A 19,943-nucleotide genomic window follows, 5' to 3' on the forward strand; every position below is an offset into this window, starting at 1 on the left:
TAATCTAGGCATGGCGCAATATCTCAATGAATATTTTGCATCGGTGTTTAATGAGGCCAATGAAGGTATTAGGGATACTAGCACCGTTACAGAGGGGCATACGGGATGGGGGATTACCGCATCCGAGGTAGAAACAAAACTAGAACGCCTTAATGGGACTAAGTCGGGGGGACCGGACGATCTTCATCCGAGAATATTGAAGGAATTGGCGCGGGAAATAGCAGGCCCATTAGCGACTATATTTAATGAATCTGTAAACTCGGGGGTAGTCCCGTTAGACTGGAGAATAGCCAATGTGGTTCCTATTTTCAAGAAAGGGAAAAAAAGTGACCCGGGTAACTATAGGCCTGTTAGTTTAACATCAGTAGTGTGCAAGGTGCTGGAGAAGATTCTGAAAGAGAAACTAGTTGAGGACCTTGAAGTTAATGGCAAATGCGATAAATTACAGCATGGTTTTACGAAGGGCAGATCGTGCCAAACGAATCTGATCTCCTTCTTTGAGAAAGTAACGGACTTATTAGATAAGGGAAATGCGGTGGACCTAATATACCTGGATTTCAGTAAAGCGTTTGATACAGTACCCCATGAGGAACTATTGGTTAAAATGAAAAACATGGGGATCGATATGAAAATCCAGAGGTGGATAGGGAATTGGTTAATGGGGAGAATGCAGCGGGTCGTATTAAAGGGTGAATTGTCGGGTTGGAGGGAGGTTACTAGTGGAGTGCCTCAAGGTTCGGTTTTGGGACCCATCTTATTTAATCTATTTATAACTGACCTCGGGACCGATTGCAAGAGTGGGCTGATAAAGTTTGCGGATGATACGAAGGTGGGAGGAGTTGCAAACTCGGAGGAGGATAGGGATACTCTGCAGGGAGACTTGAATGAGCTTGTGAATTGGAGTATCAGAAATAGGATGAAATTTAATAGTAAAAAGTGTAAGGTGATGCACTTGGGGACGAATAATAACAATTTTAGTTACAAGATGGGGACGCATTGGTTAGAAGTAACGGAAGAGGAGAAGGACCTAGGGGTCCTTGTGGACCGCAGGATGACTATGAGTCGGCAATGTGACGTGGCGGTGAAAAAAGCCAATGCGGTCTTGGGATGTATTAGGCGAGGTATATCTAGTAGAGATAGGGAGGTCCTGCTTCCGTTGTATAAGGCGCTGGTGAGACCTCATTTGGAGTACTGTGTGCAGTTCTGGTCTCCTATGTTTAAAAAGGATGAACTCAAACTGGAACGAGTGCAGAGAAGGGCGACTAAGATGATCAGAGGAATGGAAAACCTGTCGTATGAAAAGAGATTAGAGGAGCTTGGGTTGTTTAGTCTGACAAAGCGAAGGCTGAGGGGGGATATGATTGCTATCTTTAAATATATCAGAGGGGTTAATACAAGGGAGGGAGAGGAATTATTCCAGTTTAGTACTAATGTGGACACGAGAACGAATGGATACAAACTGGCCGGGGGGAAGTTTAGGCTTGAAATTAGACGAAGGTTTCTGACCATCAGAGGGGTGAAATATTGGAACGGCCTTCCGAGGGAAACGGTGGGGGCGACGGACCTGTCTGGTTTTAAGATTAAGTTGGATAAGTTTATGGAGGGAATGGTTTAATGATAAAACATAGTAGCCAATGAAAACCAAGCAATGGTACATGAACAGCATAATGGCCAACAAGGGTCAGGCTAGAGACTCTTGCCTATATGCTCGGGGTATTACTGATCACCATATTTGGGGTCGGGAAGGAATTTTCCTCCAGGGTAGATTGGCTGGGCCTCTGGAGGTTTTTCGCCTTCCTCCGCAGCATGGGGCAGGGATCACTAGCAGGAGGGTCTCAGCCGATTGAAGTCACTAAAACACAGGATTGGGGACTTCAACGGTAGAGTCCAGGGAAGGGTCTTGCGGCCTGCAGCATGCAGGGGGTCAGACCAGATGATCATAATGGTCCCTTCTGACCTTAATGTCTATGAGTCTATGAGTCTATACCCAGAAGAGATGAAGCTTCATAGGTGTTTTACTATGTGGCCACAGAGCATATTTCATAGTGACTTTTCACTCATCTAGAATGTTATTACTCTCCAGCTAATTTGATCACACATGTTTTCCAAAAGGAGATCTATTTGCATACCAAGTATCAAAGATTATGCCAAAAAAAGCCATTTTTTTACACAAGTAAAGTGGGTTTTAGCCATAGGTATTTTTGAAATTGTTAAAACATATTTCTAACTTTGCCAAATAAAATAAATTATATAAAAATCGCCTCTCAGTTGAGACAAGCATGGAATACATTTTGGAAAGGAGTAGCCAGCAAAAACACAGGGTCTAAAACGAAACTTTGCAAACTAATCTAATTATGTTCATTATTTAAACATGTGCTATTATATATACATTGTGTGTGTTTCAGACACACACACAAATGCACACATGCAAAAAACAAAGAGCTAAGTAATAAAACAGTGAGATTTTAAATATCCTAGAATGAAGACGTTCAGACCTTTCCAAAGCAAAGTAGCATTACCTCTTGCATATATAACAGGGTATTTTAATACATAAACATATAGCAATCACCAGTGTGTTGTACTGTTTTTAACATATACAATAAAAAAATAAGTGCTCTCTAACCTCTCCTTTTTGATACAAAGAATTTCTTACCTGTAAGACTTTTTTTCTATTTTTTTTTAAATCCATGCTCTGAGAACTCAGGCAGCTGAATGAATGTTTAGGAAACTCCCCAGAGGAAGTCATTTCTGAGCTGAGGCCAAGTATGAAATATTTAATCTCCAATGATAACTGTATAAGAAAGTTATAAAGTACTGACAAGAAGGGTTTTAGAATGGAGGCACCACTTCACTTTTAACTGCTATGGCCTCTTCCCACCCCGCAGCCAAATACAGCAAACAATATATTATGGCCAACACCCATCAGAAGGGATAGTGACAGTACTTGGATGGTGTCAAATGGAAGTAACAAAATGCAGAAAAGATTTTGTCAGATGTCACTTAGCAGTGATATCATAGAGGAATCAGGGAGTGGGATTTGCCTGCATACTAGAAATATCTTAGGAAGTGGATAGGGAGAAGCAGAAATAGCAAGAGAGGACAGAGCCTAATCTTTGCCTATTAAATGAAAAGGAAAGATTGTTCAGATCTAACTTTTTCTCAGGGAACAAATAGATGATTCGGCATGTTATCATTTCACTGACCAGGCTCAGTTCTTCATTGTCCACAACCACAAGGATTCCTGCATTAATCACAAAAAGACTACTGAAAATGTCTCTATTTACATTCTAATAGAAGTCCCAAGTGGTGCTCTGACAATAAAGTCAATGACCCTGTTAGGAGGAACCCTGAAAGTAAAAAATGAATTTTACGAGAGGACATTTCATAATGAAGTAAGTGTATGTGTCAAATGAGTTTTTGGAGACCAGTCCAATTTACCTGAGCCACATCAACTATATAGATCGGGGTAGGTAACTTATGGCATGCCTGCCAAAGGCGGCACACGAGTTGATTTTCAGTGGCACTCACATTGCCCGGGTCCTGGCCACCAATCCGGGGGCTCTGCATTTTAATTTCATTTTAAATGAAGCTTCTTAAACATTTTAAAACCTTATTTACTTTACATACAACACTAGTTTAGTTATATATTATAGACTTATAGAAAGAGACCTTCTAAAAATGTTAAAATGTAATACTGGCATGCGAAACCTTAATAATAATAATAAATAATAAAAATAAATGAAGACTTGGCACACCACTTCTGAAAGGTTGCCGACCCCTGATATAGATTATGGGTCACACTTTCAAATGTGCCTAAGAGTAAAGTGCCTCATTTTGAAAATGGGACTTAGGCTCCTAATTCTTTTAAGTATTTTTGAAAAATCTACCCAACTTTTCATCTTAGTCTAATTTACCTGAAGTCTTTGAATATGAAAATTAAGAAAATAGATCATGAAAGGACTGCAAGAGGGAACTGATTGGAAGTAGCTCGTTAGCCCAGCTGAGTTTTCTGCCAAAGAATGATCTGGGTGCAATGTGAAGATCTATGAGCCATGGCTAACAGAACAGATATTTTAATGTTCTGTATATGTATGATTCTTCTACTCACACATAATCAGGATATCTATTTTCTCTACAATATGCTTGAGTGTGATAGGATGCACATCTTTACTATGGAAGCGGACAGCATCAGTTTCACAATGCTCCCCACTTTTACAAGCATCATGTAAGCCAGTGTTTCTCAACCTTTTTGATAGCAGGGGCCGGTTTGCTGCTTTCCTAAACTGTATCAGGGAGATCTCAGGGAATGGCGCTGATCCCTGGACCGGTTCTTGAGAAACACCAAGTAAGCAATCCCCAAATTCAGCCTTAAATGTCGGGTCCTTCTGAAGGACACCTTTCATGTTAGTAAGCACTAACCGAGTAGAAAGTGTTGGCAAGATTGGGCCCACATATCTCGCATTGTGATACATTCTGTTTTCAGCCATCATGCCTGTCTGTTCAAATTATATTTAATTATAAAATATCATAACTGTTTTCATGGCCAAATACAATATCTTAAAAGCATTACATTTAAATACAGAAGTTTTTAAAAAAGATTTAGTTTGGAATTTTAATCTGTTTTCTTAGAATAGAGGACTCCATGTACTCAAAGGGTAATAAAAGCTACTTTACCGATTCACCTGATTTGAACTTCTTGTTCTTTTATAGCCTTTTAAAGTGAACTAATATGAATATTACCTAGTGGATGAAATTCCAGAGAAGTGGTCACTTAGAGGCAATCAGGTATCCAGCACATTGCAGAGGTGACTTATTTGACATATTTGGTTTTCAAGTGATGCTTTCTAAGTAATCCCTGTCAACTCTGGTGTAGTATTAAATGGCATCCTGCAGAGGTGATGCTTTGGGGGGGGGGGGAGGGAGAGGCGCACACAGAGTCATGCCTCCCCTCCCCCTGCCAGAAGTTGCTGCTTGGCTTATACTGAGCATGCTCTGTGACATCTGCTGAAGCTGCTGCCCTCACTCTGCGCTCCCCCTCCTCCCCCACCTGCTCCCTTCTATTGGCAGGTAGGGGTGGCCTCTGTAGTCTGGCTATCTCTTGCTGTATAGCACAGGCTAGTCACAGAGCAGAAGCAGAAGTGGCTGTAGGGATAATTAGAAAAGCACAGGTAATTTAAAAAGTCTTATTTTAATGAAAAGGAATGAGCTGCCATGTTTTGTATACAAGAACCTAGTTTTGCATGTTAAGCTATAGTACTGACATCACTCTGATAGCTTTGTGATGGCATTTGAGAGCTCTCTCTATATTCATTTTTGTTGCATATCAATAATATTACAACCCTGTAAACATTTACAGAAGACAACTGCCCCTCACTGTCAGGCAGTAACTTAAAAAACCCTCCAACCCACTACCACTTAAAACAGCGATGACATTTTCATTGCATTAATTATCTTTATTAACCTGTCCTGGCCAGTGATTCTGGTTTATTAATGGTCGTGGTTGTGACTCACGAGTTGTGTTTACTCATGCGTTCACAAGGGCTTTGTAAAACAACCCGTTTACAATCACAGAGTAAATCACAGATAAAGGTGGGGCAGAAGAGGGTGATGGCAGTTAATTTAAAGTGGCACTTTGTTTTGACAGCTTTGAATATTCCATGTTAGCTCTTTCACGTGCTGATCTCCAGTGCCGCGTCTGTGCAGCAGCAAACTGGTGGCCCTGTTCGAACGCTGTCATCACACACTGGAATGGTAGCATTTTATGAGCGATGTACTTGGAATACAGGGTATAATTGGAACACATTTTGTCTCACATGCAAGTACCAGGTACATTCAGCACTGAGGAATGAAACCAGCTGTTACCCAGTGTCACATAGGGAGTAGTTTACCATGAGCTTTCTTAAAATGCACAGCTATGGATAAAGGTTTGAGTTCTGTGCCGATGCTACCTTCAAGACTATGGGCTGAGTCCTTGGTCTGGATCTGGCTGCTGTGTATTGCTGAGTTTGTGCAAAGCAGCCAGAAAGTGTCACTAAAGGGGAGTTCAGGATTATCCCTCACACAGGAAACCCCGGGTGGCACGCAGCTGGTGTAGGCCTGCTGAGGCTGGCATAACTTAGAGCAGCTTTACGCTCTAAGTTGTTAAGCTTATAAGTTACTGAGAGCCATTTCAGTCCCCATGATGACCCAGTGCCTTAAAGCCAACTTTCTTCCCAATCTCCTCAGCTGTGCCAAGCATAAACTAAAATTCTAAAGGCTCAATCCTACAAGCATGGGCGGTGTGTGAACCACAGGCTGGGGGAGGCTAGCTCCCAGCCCTGCCCTTTCTGCCCGAGGCCCCACACCTTCTGCACACTCCCACCTGCTGGAGCCGCCTTACCATGGACACCGGCCCCTGCCCCAAGCTAGCCCCCCCAGCGCCGGAAGGGTGGGCAGCGTGACCCCAGCCCCAGAGTGCTGAGTTGGTGGGCAGTGCGGGTGGGAAGTGGGGGGACGGGAGGGGCTATGGGTGGAGTGTGGGCGGGGCCATGCCTGGCTGTTTGGGGAGGCACCCAGCCTATGGTACCCACCACCCATGCCTGCAAGCCTTTAACTCTTCTGAGTAGTCCCACTGTAGCCAATGGGTCTACTCATACGATTGAAGATTATTCATCTGATTGAAGGCTTCCAGGATTTAAGCCTGTTTTAGAGAAGGAGAAAACTAAAGAGTCAGGGGACTGGTAATGAACTACACCAGGGGTCGGGAACCTTTCAGAAATGGTGTGCCAAGTCTTCATTAATTCACTATGATTTAAGGTTTCGCGTGCCAGTAATACATTTTACACTTACAGGGGCCAGCAGACAGATCCCCAGACTGGCAGCGGGCCAGCGAACAGAACCCCAGGCTGGCAGCGGGCTGAGCGGGGTCGGCGGCCAGGACCCCAGGCCGGCAGCGGAGCCCCTGGGACTGGTGGCCAGGACCAGGGGCCGGCGGACAGAACCCCAGGCTAGCAGCAGAGTGCCACTGTAAATCAGCTCGCGCACCATAGGTTGCTGACCCCTGAACTACACTTTGGCTATAAATTTTGCCCGAGTTGCTGGTGATTGAAAGTTGTTACCATATAGTTGCTTCTCTGTGGCTATGTGAAATGAGTTGATCTTCTGTCCTGTTCTCACTAAAGAGACATCCCCATCAGAAAAAAATACTAGCACTGGTCTGATAAAATAAATCACTTTTAGGCAGAAAAAAAAATCCCCATTTTTTTGGTCTAAATTTTCCAACCAACTCTAAAACACAGCATTATGATTAGCATCTTCGTTGACAATCTGAGAAGAGCTGTCAGAGATTAAATGGGCACTGAAATAGTCCCTATTAATGAGATTAAAGCTTACTGTAGAATGACTGCATTGTTGCTCTCGGTGTCAGTGGGTAATGAGGGCTGAGTCCAGTGCTTAATTTGTAATGAAAGAGGTGCTGGTGCTCAAGCAATTTTTATAGCTGATGAAGCCCAAAGGTGCCGGGGCTATGAACTGCCAGGCCTCTAGGTGCTGGGGCTATGAACTGATAGGCCTAGAGGTGGCGGGACTCAGCCGTAGCAAAAATTAAGCACTGCTTAAATCCCAAATGCTGTCAATCTGACACCTTTCATATTTCCCTAAATTTAAAAGAATAACAAAAACATCTGGTTTTAGCAACTGACATGGTCTCAGCCCTTTATTTATGTCATCTCTGTGAAATCTCTGATTCTGAGCTGCACATAAGTTTTCCTTTTAAAGAAGTTCATGCTAAGTTGACCACACTGGCTGAGTTACCTAAGGGAGCCTTAGAATGTGCAATTTCTGTTAAGTTGTGATGTAATTATATTCTACCCTGTTTTGATTTTTGTTCCGCGCCTGCGGCTGTAAGGCATGACTGGTAGTTCTTTAGCTCTAACTAGCTGCTTATGTATAGGAGTCTCAGGGAGTGCTAAAAGTTTGTTGAGTTTAAGTAATGGAAATATCACGTCCAAACAGCTTGAATTAGAGTGGAGCCCTGCCTCAGGATCATATGCCTTTGACTTGGATCTGGACCTAGATCATATTTTATAAAGTATTAATGCTGAAACACAAAAGGCTCCAGTTAGATCTGGAAACTTGTACCTGCATTTCTCTCTGTAAGTTCTGTTTTTGAGAAGAGAAGGGGGGGAAAATATTTCACAACTGTCAAACACTAGCATGCTCTATTATTGATAGTCTCTGGAGCACATAAGCTAATGCATCATCAAGTTCAGAATATTTATTTGAAATTTCTCCTCACTGGCTCAGCCTCATGACACACTCAGCTCGGGTTTGGAAGAGTCCCAGAGGGGTAAATGATTAGACAACATTCTTCCCAGATATTTCAGTATAATACAAAAACTGCTACTTTAATTTAAGTGTCCTGCTCCATAGATACACCCTGCAGCATCACCATTTCAGTTCATTTCATAAGAGACTTCTTTAAAAAAAGATGGGGGTGGGAGGGGAGTAGGAGGAGGGGAAGCAGTGCACTGAAAGGTTTTTTAAATACCACAGACTTCTACACTAGTTTTGCAGAGGGAGCAGCCATCAGAACAACCCTAAGCAGGGTGACCAGACAGCAAATGTGAAAAATCGGGACAGGAGGTGGTGGTGGTGGTGGTGGGGTAATAGGAGCCTATATAAGAAAAAGACCCAAACATCAGGACTGTCCCTATAAAATTGGGACATCTGGTCACCCTAACTCTAAGAGGACTGGCCTCATACAAAAATAATTGTGCACTAGTTAGCACCAAAATAGGCCAGTTATAAAATGTGACTTTTAAAAAGCATTTTGATATCAGTGACAAGACAGTGAAAACGTTCCTAAACATTGTTTGAAAAACAGTCACATACCGCCACAGCTGTGGTCAGCGTAGACTCTCAAGCTGGACCCAACTCATTATTAAAAGAGAGGGGGTGTTTGGTAAGAATGTGCTCTGTGATGGCTCTGAGCCTCTGGAACCTGTTCACCTTGGTCCAAAACAGACTGAATTTGGTGTCCTTCTGGGTACACTGCAAAAGACATTTGCTTGATGGGGGGATGGGAGAGGGTTGAAGATGAGGTAAAGGAAAGTTTGTAAGTGGCTAGATGACTTCCTGTTTGAAATTATTATTTTTGCTGTTGGGATTTTATTGTATTATTTATTTTGTGTTAGAGGATAATAGCACAGGCTTTAAAAAACATTATTATATTTAAATGTATAAATAACTGCACAGCACCTAGCACATTAGGGTTATGATCTATGATGGGGTCTCCTAGACAAACCACAATGCAAATAAATGAATTATTATTAATAATAAAATAAAATAATAATAATAATAAATGAATGTTCATCAGATGATCAGATCCTGCTCCCACTGCAGATGACAATAGGAGATTTGCCACTAACCTCAGTGGAAATATATACAATAGTATGCTCAAAAAACATCACTACCTGGCACATACACACAGTGTTTGTGCTCAATTTTTTAGCTTCCAAAATTATTATTAGCTCCTCCCCAAACAAGCAGGCACTTAACATATTGTCTAAATGTTTATTTAATATTTATTATTAAATAATGTCAATAATTATTTTATTATTTATTTTATTATTTTTAATTGTTAAATTACATGATTTAAATAACATTATTTAATAAATTTGATTTTATAAATGTATTGATTTTTCCAGTGAAACAATTTTAACACATACACATTCTTATAAATATAATTAATTAACATTAGCTTCTATAATGGATGAACCACTAAAAAAGTACCCTAATTGTGAAGTTCTTAGGGATAAATTGTCATTTGTAAACACAACTTGCTATGTTAAGATAAAATGAATGGTTATCTATCAAGTTTAACATTTCTTTAATAGCAACACAATAGCATATTCAATTTTTAGCAATACAATTCTTTTAATCTCATGAGATGAGGATAGTGGTAATTAAATCTTAGTATTCCTGGATGACTGGAATATTGAAGGCAGTTAACATATGATTCCTCTTTTCATTATTTTGGAGCTTGGACAGTGAGACTAAAATGCATGTTACAATGTCTGAGACAAGGTGTGCATGTTACAATGTCTGAGACAAGGTGGGTGAGGTGATATCTTTTATTGAACCAATTTCTGTTGGTGAAAGAGACAAAGATTTTGTGCTGTCAGTTACAATGGCTGGAATTGTGGCTAATAAAAAGGGGAACAAAAGCAAATGACCAACTATTTGCTCTTTCTATTAACTCTGTTTAGCATATGCATTAATAAAAATATTGTTTTAATATTTGTAATAGTTATTATGGAACAATAAACATTTGATTTGAAGAATTAAATACTCTGGATGAAATCCTGACCCTATTGAAGGCAACAGCAAACCCCCCACTCATTTCAGTGGGGCCAGGATTTCACCATCTGGGTCTAACCCTACCGCACTTACTCTGACAACACTTCCATTGACCCTGATAAACTTAAATAAAGTTGCCTGAGCAAGGACTGCACAGTTTGGTCCACAACAGGCAGTCATAATACCATGTAGGATTTAAATACATTTTAAAATGCTTCATTACCACAGCTTAAATTTGGAATAAATGTATGAGGACAAAATTGTTAACATTAGGAGTATCTAAGGACAGGCTTTTGGTCCTGGGATTAGTGCTTCACATATCCTTGGGAAAGATTCACTGCTAATACTCACAGTCAGTCTTCTATTCCCTGTGCTAGCTGTGGCTGGGACACACTGCTACAGCAGTGAGCTCGATCGCATAGGAAGTAGGAGAACCCTAGTATCTAATGTAGGAATGAACTGATAGGTGCTGTTAGGAGTCCATTTCAGTTCTCATCAGCTAGAAAAGCATCATGACGCGGAGTCTGAAAGAGGTTAAGCCAACAGGACAATGAGGGATCCAACATCCTTCACTAAGGCATGCATAAGACGCTTCCCTCATCTTAAAAAGTAAGTCCCTCTATTAGTTAGAAGATTTTTTTTTTCTGTGATTCAGGTATATATGTCAGAACAATAAGGACCCAATTCTACAAAAAGTACATTTAATGGCTGTATTGTACAAGTCCCTCCCTCCCATAAAGCAGTTACCATTCTCCTGTACAGCACAAGACACACATTTTATTACTCGGGTTTTCCCTATCATCCAAATCCTGGAGCTCCTTATACAGTTTTTATACAGTTCAAAATGAGTGTTTCCTGAGTAAGGGATGTACAAAAACAGTGTAAGAACCTCCGTGTTGGCCCTGTGTGTTTAAAGAATACAGAGTGAAAAAAGATGATGTCATGAAAGTATATCGCTATGAATATCTTACACCCCCTCTCATGCCCACACTGTAGAAGGCCATGCAAGCTGCAAACACTGGCTTTCATCTGGCTGGATGATTCAGTGGGAAATCTGCAAAAGAAGGGAAGCCCTTTTTAGAACTGAAGGTTGCCTTGATGCAGCACTAAGCTAAGTAGTAGGGTGAAGCTGATCACAAAGTGCCAAGATCAAGAAAATGGTGCTTCAGTTCCTGAGATGCTCTTCAAAATGCATTAGTGTCTTTGTTTGTAACATACCTGGTTATCTTGCCAAAGGGAAGATTACTTTCTCCATCTGTCTGAGGGTGCCATCTAGAACTAATTTTTCAGCTCAAAGCCCCCTTACAGTCCTTGTCTGACTGTAAGATCTATTCCTGATAAAAGTTGAGGAGAGCTGTATATCCTGGAACTATGCCTCTAGAGTAGATAGGGGTCAGCTCTAGGATGTACTTATCTCCCTGCTTCTGATAATGAATGAATCAGTCAGTCAGACTGGGAAGAGCCCACCGTGCATTAGAATTACAGAATGACTCCTTGACTATGCTTGGGGAGTCCCTCTGACATCACTGATAGCTGCCCAACTGCCATAGATGGCAGTCGGACTTGATGGAATGACAGACTGCATGATGGGAGGAACACGTGTCAAATGTCTAATATAACACCCCACAGGTGTGGCTGAGGGGAAAACAGTTTTTATCAGTTGCTATGGAATCATGATTAGTTTATATATCTACAGAGCCAGTGAGAAGAGAAATGAAGGCTATTTTTTGAAATAGATGTCATGAAATCAATCCTTAAAGAACTTCTGGAGTCAAAGGCTAAAAAGGTTTGCCTGAATATCTTATGTTACTCGATATAGAAATAAATCTAACTGTGAGACGTAACATGGGTGTCATTTTTCAACGGGAGTTCATCACAAGAAACTACTCTTTGGTCTCATTTAGAGTTTGTTTATGTACATAGTAACAGAACAACCATATCTTAGTAAATGCAGCAGCTTATCTTAGCAGAAAATAAGTAAATGAAGTTTTAAAAAAAGAGAGAAAAAGTACGGTGAAGCATGGAAACCTTTAAGAGAAACTTTCCCCTTATTCTTCCTAACTGCTAAAAGAAAACCTGATGTTCTTCTTTTAAAACGAGTCTGCCTCTAGGTTCTTGGCACAGGTTTACTGATGGGAGGGCCAGCAATCTATTTAATGACTGCATTGACGTCAATAGCATAACTGAAATACTTACTAAGATGCATGATTCCAACTTTCAGGGGGAGGTGTGTTTCTAGGGTGTATGAAACATGTGAAATGGATTCTTTCTGGGAACGGACTACACTTGAAGAACAGGAAATGAAAACAAAAATGTTAGCAGTATCTTTTGAATGTTAGTCGATTATTTTCTTTTTCCATGCAGATAACTTTTAAAGTTTAATTTCTGGCAATATCAGAACTATTTTACTGTTTCAAGAGTTTAGACTTTACCCAATTTCATGTCTGTAAAATTCTCTCTGTTTAATTTCTGATGCAAAATTGAACGTTTGCTTATAAGTGGCTCCTTTCTACAAAACTTTAAAATTTTTACCATGTGTAAAATTTAATCATGTGTAAAATCTAATTAAAATTAGAATCTCATTTAAAAACCACTGTATTATTTTGAAAGAATTATTCAGGTTTGAAGGGACCTCTAGTGGGTCGCAAAATCCATTATCCTTGTAGCAAGGCTGATTTCATTATTCATAATTAGTTACTTTTTTAAGAGCACATTACTTAGATATTTGGTGCAATAGAGATACTAGCCCTGTGCAAATATTGGTTAGAATTACAATGTATTGTATTTGCTGGACTTGAATGATCTGTTTTAAAGCCAAAAGGCCACATCTTGCAGTCTTTATTGTGGCAGCACTCCCTGGAGACTGAATCAGGACTGCAGAATTTCACACCAAATGTTTTATTGTGCACATAGCCAGATTCTGTTCTCACACCAGTGTAAATCTGGACTAAGAGTACTGGCTTCAAATGAACAATTCCAGATTTACGATGGTGTATAACTAGGAGCTTACTCTGATCCAGAGTTATTAATAACACCTATAGATAGATGGACTCTCTTCAATGCAAGTTTAAGAATTAGCTCGTCATTCGTTTACTTTCTATTTAAATGTTCATGCATGAGTCTGGGTACATTTTACACCCACATCAAAAATGAAATATTACAAGTTTTATATTCATGTAAAGGCATGTGAGAAGTGCAGACAAACGTGCAGATGTTCAGGAAAACCAAGTCAAGGGAACAGGCAAGGAAAAAATACCAATCTTTCACTCCCACCCCCAAGAGTGGAATTTTAACACCACTTTAATCTTATGAGACTTGAAAAGCCTGTGTGTGACATATCACACAATGCTACAGCCCCTGAAGGCTAATGTTGCAAAGCATAACTGTCAAGTGTATTATATTGCTAGGTATATAATTAATTGTTTGGAAATACCATAATTATTCAGAGTTGTAAACACCTAGGGGGTACTAGGTTGCTTGCTGTTGGGAAAAGTTTGTGCAAACCTCTTATAGCCCCAGGAGATACACAACATTGTTTGACCCTTAGTATTATGCTGTGATCCTGATAGCCATGTTGGACATTTTTAAAGCAATATTCTATAAAATAGTCCATCATGCAAAAATTGATCAGATTATTTGCTGGGGCATTGATCTTACAGGTCAAACATACTACCCTTATCTAGGGGCAGCTTCCTCTTTTACAGCTTCACTGTTTCTGACACAAGAGATTTCTCCCACCATCAGGAACAACAGACTCCTTATTTATTATTTATGATGTTCCATAGATATACACCATCCTTTACACACATATAAGATGTCAGGTCCCTGCCATGAGGAGCTTACACTAATTCAGGTAAATACAACATGAATGATACAAAAATCCAGCAGAAAATTCAGATCAGGGAGTTTTGGAGAGGAACTGGATAGTGGAAAGCTAAGTGAAAAACACAGCTATTATGAAGGGACTTGAAGGAAGAAGAGGAAGGCTGTTCCAAGTGTAGGGTGTGGCGTGGAAAAGAGCATGAAGCAGAGAGTGGGAATAGGACACAAAGGGAGTAATTATGAGAAAGTACTGAGAGGAACAGAGGATCTGAGACAGAAACAAGAACAAAGATATAGGTGAGGGCGGAGCAGCGCCAAGCTGTGAAGGGAGAACAAGGAGCTTAAGTTTAATGTGGAAATGAATGAAGTGATGTGAACAGTGGGGAAACAATCAGTGGTGGAAAAGAAAGATGGATGGAGATGGAAGAGGTGTGAGGCTGGGAGGCTCCAAAGGAGGCGGTGACAGATCACCAGTCAGTGATCAAGATTTAATTAGTTGGAGTCCAACAGGGTAGGAGAAGAACCAGAAGAACACAGTCATGGCAGCCTAGAAAGGAGAGGCACTAATGAAGAAGGCAATCATTCATTGTGTCCAAGGTAGCTCAGAAAAGTTAGGGCCGTGGAAAGGCTCATCTCTTTGCATGGAAGGAGCGATCATTAGGGACCTTAGTGAGCTTAGTCGTCCTTTATATGAGAAAGAGAGAGAAATGAACTGGAGAAGAACTAAAGAGGAAGTTGAGGTAAATTGAATACACTGCACATGGAAGGGGCTTGAAGCTGGAATATAAGGAAAACAACAGAATGCTTGAAGGCTGAGGGAAAGGAGCTAGAGGATGAAGATAAAGGAGAATAAGAGGTGGGACAATGATAACACCTTTAGGTTAGAGTAGTGCTCCCCCTGTGCATCTAGCCACAGCCCTGCCTTCTCCCTGCACCTTTGTGATGGTGTGCATCCCTTGGTGGCTAGCAGGGAGCCGAGCTGAGCCTCGGGGCACTACAGCAGTATATACGTATATAAAAATCGTAACTCCTATTCCCTTGAGAATGGAGACCAGGGCTGCAACTGATCCAAACACAAGGGATCTAAGGAGTGAAGTCCTTGCATCTTCTCCCTGCTCATCCATGCAGGAGTAGGGAACAATCTAGTCCTTAGTGGCCACTATGTGGTAATATCCAAAATCACCTGTCAGTTTATTGTTAAGTGAACAGATATAATTCTCACATTTAAATGCCTGTAAAAAGTTTTACTCCTTCCCCATATCTGCTTCTGTACTTAGAAAAGTTGCCAGCTTTTCATCTCCCTGCTGATTTTTAAGACTCACACCACTGCGCTCTGAATGAAAGTGATGAGGGACAAAACCCCTTACTCAATCCATATGGGACAATTTTCTTCTCAGTTACCCTGGTGCAACCTACTAGGGAAACAGAGCACAGCATTTGGACCTTTGAAGATTTGTCCACTACTTTCTTTGTAGTGTATGAAGGAAAGAACAGTGAACCCAAAATATGCATTATAATCTGGTGTGACGGGTATAACCGCACACAGTGATGAAAGAGTTAAAGTGGCCTGAGAAGCTACCTGGCTGCACCTGGAGTGGTATCAGGTAAACAGGTGATCAAACCCTGGCAGGGAGGAAGGGGCTGGAGGAGGGAACAGAAAGAGACCCAGGTGAGAAGTATCCGCAGGGCCAGATTAACCTTTTGTGGGCCCGGCGCCAAATATATTTGTGGGCCCCCATAGGGGCAATGGCACATGGCGAGGGGGTGTGTGTGTGTCAGTCCCTGGAGCGAGGTGCCAGCCAAGGGCATGGCATGGCAGGGGCAATCCCGCTCTGCCCAGCCCAGTGCGAGGGCACTATTCACAATCCAGCAGTTGCCAGACGCAGAGTGTCTTGCCCAGCTCTGTGCTGCCAGCCTGCCTCTTCCTGTCCAGAAGGGTCAATGCCACGCCACACAGCTGCCCCGCCCAATACCCCCTGACTCCCTATGGCCAGAGCTCCCCTGGACTCACTATGCCCAGCGCCCCCACCCAACCCTCCCACAAATGCACAACGCCCTGCACATCATGACCCCTGCCCAGTGCCCCCCTCGCCACAGCCCCACCACAACTGCCCAGCACCCCACACAGAACCCCCACTCCCTAGTGCCCCAACACACACAGATCTTCCCTGCTCCCCACAACCCAGCACCCCCCCCAGACCCCTCGAAGGCCCACTCCCCCATGCCTTGCCTCCTGGCCGCACTCACCAGCCCTGCTGGGAGGTGACTGTGTCTGCCGGGCTGAGCCAGCAGCGCAGCCAGGGATGGTCCCGGGGCCAGGAATCGCTCTGGCCCCTCTGGAGTGGCGCGATCAGCCAGGTCCTCCCTCAGGACCCACTTGCCTGGAGGGGCCCAGCCAAGCTCCCCCACACTTTTTCTCCAACCTCTCCCTCCCCCCCCACCCCCGACCGAGACTGGCCAGGCTTCTGCACCACTCCCAGGCGGCTCAGCTCTGGGGAGACAGGCGGAGCCCCACAGGTGGTGGGAAGCAGAGACTGCCCGGAGCCGGAGGTGCACTGGGGTTCAGCCAGGAGGCAGAGAGGAGTGCTCGGTCAGCCGGCGGGCAGGCTGAGAGGAGCAAGTGATGGGCGGGGAGGAGGCAGTGTGCTGGTGGGGTCTCTGCACAGTGCAAGCGGAGCAGGCCAGAACCACTTCTGAGCACGGGCCGGGCTCCATGGTGCCACTGGTGCCATTGTAAACCTGGCATTGGGTACCTGGGAGCTTTCCCTTGGGCTGAGAGAAGTCTGGGAAGTTGAGTCCTGAGCTGGTGATAGGGGCTAATCAGGGACTGTAGTCTACCTGAAACCCTGGGTAGAGGGGGAGAGTGACACTGCGAAGTGGTGGGAGTGAAACCAACAAACCTAGGTCAGTGTTAGGATGGTCTGAAGCTGGGGCTAGCCTGCAAAGAAGAAGGCTACCAGCTGAGTTCAGGTGGGCTGAAGATTCAGTTGTTTTGCTATTTTCTGTCTGACTTTAAGTCTGAGATCTTGAATAGTGCTGGACTCCATTACCTAGTTTGTCCGGAGGGCCAGGTCATGTCAATGGCTGAAGTAGGTCAAAGGCCACAGGGGGAAACTGAGGCACAGCTGTTGCATGCCACATACAGACACTTGAGGCGGGGGATGAGACGGTGTGGTGCAGCAACAATTTTGCCACACCAGGGTAATAAATCACACCAACAAATTAGGTAGTATTAACATTGGAAATAAGATCATTGTAAACAAGTGAATTTACAGACTGCAGCTGAGATCACATTAACATGCTTCTACATAATTAAAAAATGCAATTGGGTACTGCTTGTATTAATATGTATTGCACAGAAGGTTTGTTGCCTTAAACTGTTCTCAGTTCTAATTGTGAAATAACTGTGCCAATGATGGATTTGGGTTTTGGGGTTGTTCTTGTTGTTTCTGCTACAGTCACATGTTTAATTTTAAATTTTTTTATTTAAATTCATAAAAAAATTCTATCTGGTCCCATAATCTGCATTTATAACCAAATAACAGGAAAAATCTGCCCGATTTGCTTAAGCTGATACCAAAGACAAAACACAGGATGTTCACTATGTGTTGCTCTTCCTTTTATGATTGTGGTTATAACATTAAGAAAAGTTTGAAACTGACAGTGACATCACTATCAGCATTTTAGTGGTTTGTCGGATATAAGCTGTGGCCAGGCTTTTCATGGTCTAGAGAAAAACAAAGACAAAAAACAAACTGCATAATTTGTTATAGTTTATTCATTCCACACTAGGCCAAAATCATCCTTGGTGCATTTCCCTGGGAACATAGCAAGGATGAATTTGGTCCTTTATTTTAAACAATTGCCAAATCCTGTAAACTTCCATTTTTGGCCACAATTGGCACGTTATGTCCAGTGTAAATGCTGAATGTAATCTCTCTTTCCCCCACAGCTCAAGGATAATTTAATTAATTTATACTAGGTTGCTTTAAACCACGTATTTTGTACTTTTCATAACAGGATATAAATCACGCTGCTAATGACAAAAGGAAATGAATGTGAGAGTTCGTACTGACGTCAATTGATGGGTGCTGAATCCATGAATCAAAGTATGGCAATGGCAGATCTATAATAAACATCTAACCTTAAATATATAAACAAATTTTGATTTAAAATGACATTTTTCATCTCTAAGGATACAACACAGGCTAAATGCAGGCAGAATGCTCTACAGCTTCCCTCTGTGAAACTTTCAGGAGACATAGGAAATACAGCTGGCACCTCATCAGAAGTGTTCAGATAGGGAACTCTCTTCTCCCTTTCATATCTTTCAAATTACAGCCCTTTTCAGGCAAAAGGTGTGACCACTCTGGAAAAATAAAGAAACTTAATATCCAATGGGCATTAGATTTCCCCCCTAGAGTTAAAAGAGTTACAGTATGTAACAGTGCATATGGGTGGGTATTGTGAGGCAATAATCAATGCAAACTTTAGGTAGGATGTGGGCTATATAGTAGCCATCAGTGGAATGGTGAAGGACAAGCAGACAGTATGGACAGCAAAGTGGGAATACTAACTGCTGATCACTTTCAGTGCAGCAGTTAAATGAGATCAGAATTCAGGCTGATTTTGGGATATGTGACATTCGTACATTCGTGTAGGATAAAGGACACCCTATTTTGCCCCTTTTAGTTAGGCATATCTCTGACGAAAGCATGTGAGCATTTGTTAGTCAACACTCTCCACTCCAATGCCATTCCCTTACACTTTCCACATGAGGTACAGGGAGGCTACAAGTCCAGGGCATAATTTACCAAAAAAATCAACTGTGGCTAAAGTAGCATCAGCAGCCCATCAGAATCCCAGTCCAATGATAATAAAGATGAGCTGCTTAGCTAAAGACTAGATGGTGTTGAATTATGTATTATGGCTATGGACACTGGGCCGCATTGATTAGTGGATGCTTTTAACACAGAGAGCATAACTAAGAAACTGGATCATCAAAGTTAAGAGTTGCACCGGATTGGGAGGTGGGGCAGATCTATCAGAGGTTTGAGCCTGAGGCAATGAGGGATTGGTGTCCTACTGGAGTGTCACAGGATGGGAAGGAACTGGGGCTTATCTGAAGAATGGCGGCTCTGGAGGACCATAGAGAAGTTGAGGAAAAGGGGACTATCAGATGGTCATAGAGAAGGACGGAGGGAGGGAAGAGAGAGAGACTCTGAAACTTCATTTAGTTTGGATAATACTGGAGTAGTATTATGAAATTAATAGGAAGGGGCATATTTGGGAGAAGTCTTGGCAACTACTCTGTGTCCTTCAATACACAAAAGCCAATAAAAGATTACAGAACCAGTTTCTGTACCTGGTCAGATCTATTTGACTTGGACTAATTCATGTAAACAGTTCCACAGATGTCTTTGGGAAGGGGACTAACAAAATGAAAATTAATATTTTTTATGAGTCCACTCTTTCTGTCTCTCATAGCTTAAAACCAGAATGTATGACTGGAAGTCTTTATATGAGGTACAAAGTCCTGGTGTAACGCACACACCTTCTGGGTATGATGTTCTGTCCTATCTAGTGGCACCGAGACACAAGAGAGCGAGAGAGAGAAAATGAGTCTGCTCCACAGCCTGAGCTAACAGCCATATAGCTTTTAGCTCATGCAGTAGAGGCTCATTTATTTAGCTCCAGAGGTCCCAGGTTCGATCCCGCCTGACAACAACCAGAGTCTGTCGGTGTTACACTGGCATGGAAATCAAATAAAATCTAATGAAGTC

The 19,943-nt window shown here is 42.2% G+C and overlaps 1 protein-coding gene across 5 annotated transcripts in view; it reads right to left on the minus strand.

The window, feature by feature from the left end:
• PDE4B (phosphodiesterase 4B) overlaps window positions 1–19,943 on the minus strand; it is a 403,030-nt gene that overhangs the window by 64,459 nt on the left and 318,628 nt on the right. The window contains exon 1 of one of the 5 annotated variants that reach the window (XM_054038008.1): window positions 11,557–11,725. The exons of 3 other annotated variants lie outside the window; for them this stretch is intronic. The gene's annotated coding sequence lies outside the window, so the exon portion shown is untranslated. Of the gene's footprint in view, window positions 1–2,653; window positions 2,671–11,556; window positions 11,726–19,943 lie in introns of those variants that run through there. One more of the 5 variants, XM_054038010.1, reaches the window with a different exon arrangement.

This window comes from Malaclemys terrapin, chromosome 8, assembly GCF_027887155.1.
Source record: "Malaclemys terrapin pileata isolate rMalTer1 chromosome 8, rMalTer1.hap1, whole genome shotgun sequence".
NCBI classification, from domain to species: domain Eukaryota; kingdom Metazoa; phylum Chordata; order Testudines; family Emydidae; genus Malaclemys; species Malaclemys terrapin.